Genomic DNA, 3,335 nt, shown 5'->3' on the forward strand with positions numbered 1-3,335 from the left:
GTTTGACTTGATTCTGAATCGCAAAATTGGTCTTTGGGAGACGACCTAGGGGTCATTCCCTAGCTATACTGCACTTTAAAATGCACATCAAATTTGATTGGGCGGCGACACCCATCACTCTGCATAAGGAGTGTTTTCATGGTCCCTACTGTCATGGTATTCAGGAGAATGAAGATGTGTCGATGTCGAGGCACGTTGCATCCTAGGGTCATTCAACATTTGTGGAATGGATAAAAACAAAATTGCATTCTCAAAATACCAGGACATGTACTCGCTTGTGTGGACAAGTGGCCCTAGAACTGGAATTCCCGTCAATGTTAGGTCATGCCTGTTGTTCCATACGTCTATCCATTGGGCATGTCTAGTAACCCAATTCTCGTCTTGTCTGCCCCTCATATCAACTTTAACAGGAGCAACTACAACATGTGGTTCAGACATCGAATGACAGTATGAAGAGATAATGCTACCCTCTACATCCTAAAAATCAATAAAAGAAGAAAGTTGAGGACAAAAGTTAATTAAAATTTAAGTTTATGAAAAACAAAAGTAACATACCATGGATGCAATATACGCAGCTCTATGTTCTTCTTGCCTCCACAACAACGTCTTTGAAGTGTTTTGGTCGTCTATGATTTAATTGATGGCAATAATATTAGTATGTGATGAAGTTAAGAACAACCACAGTTGAAGATATATTTGCTCAATACATCTATTCAATGTCATCCGTTGGATTAAAGTTAGCAAAAAATATGACAATCTCTTACTACAACAAGTACGTGAAATTTTGTATATCTCATGGTCAAAGTCTGTACAGATAATAAATCAGCATATGACCAAAATCAAGTAAATTATTGATATTGGCAGAACTCTTTAACACCATTTTTGTTTTATTATTAAAGAATATATTAATGATATTAAAGAAATGAATAATTTAATAATATTTATAATAAAGTTGAATTAGAAACATGTGGTGACAAAAAATAATGGGCATCATTTCTCGCGTGCATGGAAATTGTCATATTTCACATGGCAAAAGTGAATGGGTACAACTATATCAAGTTTGGTAGACCCCATTAGATTCACCAAAATCTCCATCTGTAAAAGAATGACCAAAAGCAAGTAAATAATTGACTCTGACAGAACTCTTTAACACCACCACATTCACATGTCCCTAAAACATGTTTGTTTTATATTAAGGAATATAATAATAATACTAAAGAAATGAATGGGCTTTACTTTTTGCGTGCAAGGAAATAGTCATATTTCACATGGCAAAAGTGAATGGGTACAACTAAAGGTGTATTTGGTAGACCCCATTAAATTCACCAAAATCTCCATGCGTAGGAAAAATGACATCCAGCCATGCGTACTATGCATCAAAATAATTAACTTTCATACATGAAAACAATAAATGCCAGTTGCTTCATACAAAGTGCTGCAAACATGGACAAAACATTGAGCATGACTTGTCAAACTTTTAGCATGTGGGAAAACAATAAACGCACTTATTCACCTCTACTTCTTTATTTTTAACCCTTACGTTAAAGTGATACATAGTGTCCACAATGAACATCTCAGCCTATAAATGTAGGAACTTCTACCTTATTCCATCAATCTAATCAAGTCACGGAAAAAGCATCGTAAACAGCCATGACATCTACCCCATTACCTGTGTTAGTGCACTTCAATGGCACCATCTTCACTGAAGAAAATTATTCTGAAACGTACATTAGTTCCCAAACAGCTTGGGTCACCATTGTTGATACGATGAATATTGTTTAAGTCAAGCAAGCAATCCTCAACCACTTCAACATGTCAACGCTAAACCAATATCAAGTTGAATTACGATACAGGTTACCAATCTACATATGTGGTGGCACTGCACATTATCGTTCATGTATAATTTCTGTAGATGACGACTTGGAGACAATATTTTTTATGGCTACAGAAAAAGTTGTGCAGATTCATGTTGAGATGATGGCATTTATTACACCAATTCAACCAAACACAACCCCTAATGAAGTTTATTACGATTTGATGAATAACTTCAATTTTTCACTAAATCTTGATTGAGGATGACCTACCTTATTTTTCAAAATGTATTGAAGTATTGCATGTTATTTGTCGTTGTTCCACTTATCTGATGTTAGTGTACACATCAGTAAATGAATGTATTATTGCAAGTGACATCATCAACTAAGCTATTGTGCAACTTTTACCTATAAAACATGCACATATCAACCATTTACAATACACACATTCAAACATATAAATTTACACTTCATTGTGTTGTTCTTCTCCATTCAAACATCTTCTACCACAACTTAAAATGGCAGCTTCCATCTACGCATGCATCTATGATAATGGTGACATTGTTTCTGATCCTGAAAGTGGTGTTTTGTTTACATCAGACACCAAAATCATGATTCGCATTCACAGAGGTTTTACGTTGTCTAGATTAATAGAGATACTACTACATAAGTCGAACAGAGATCCAAATCATCCACCTCCAAAACTCCACTTCAGATTTCCAACTCAAATATGTGGCAGACATATCACTTTTACAACCACTCAAATTCAAGATGACGGTGACTTAGAAGGTGCAATCGATATCACAGAGGCCAACCCAATTTTAACATGCATACAACTTTGTTCCACCTATACTACAGGTATTCCATCTTCTGTACCCATTTTTGGAACACAATCTACCCAAGATGAACCATCGTCAGCTACTCAACCCACACATCACTCTTTTGACCTTAACAACACATATTTAGGGGAATGGCAAAATGACATACAGTCATACACTGAACTATTAACTGGTTCATCCACTTCACAACATTTGCAATATCTCCCACATTAAAACACAGAACCTTTATCCCCTCATACTTTCACTACAAGAAAAAACGCTATTATCTACGGACAAAATCCGTATATAAAGTTTAAAATCCGTATATAATAAAATTTTATCTACGGATTATATACGGATTATATAAAACAGTCGTAGCTAAATTATATACGGATTTTTCCGTATATAGTTTACATACGGAAAAATCTGTATGTAAATTATATACAGAAAAATCCGTATGTAAAATCCGTATATAATTTAAATACGGAAAATTCGTATGTAAAATCCATATATAATTTAATAGTTTTTTTATTGAAAATTCAACATCGATGCATATATTAGTCATAAACCTATAATATACACACACAATCAATCACAACAATAACTTTTATTGAACACAATAACAAGCATTTCACATTTAAAAAATATATATATTATATAAACATCATTGTCAAATAAATTTACAAAATGTATAATATTCATTAAT

The sequence above is a fragment of the Vigna radiata genome, chromosome 7 (assembly GCF_000741045.1).
Source record: "Vigna radiata var. radiata cultivar VC1973A chromosome 7, Vradiata_ver6, whole genome shotgun sequence".
NCBI classification, from domain to species: domain Eukaryota; kingdom Viridiplantae; phylum Streptophyta; class Magnoliopsida; order Fabales; family Fabaceae; genus Vigna; species Vigna radiata.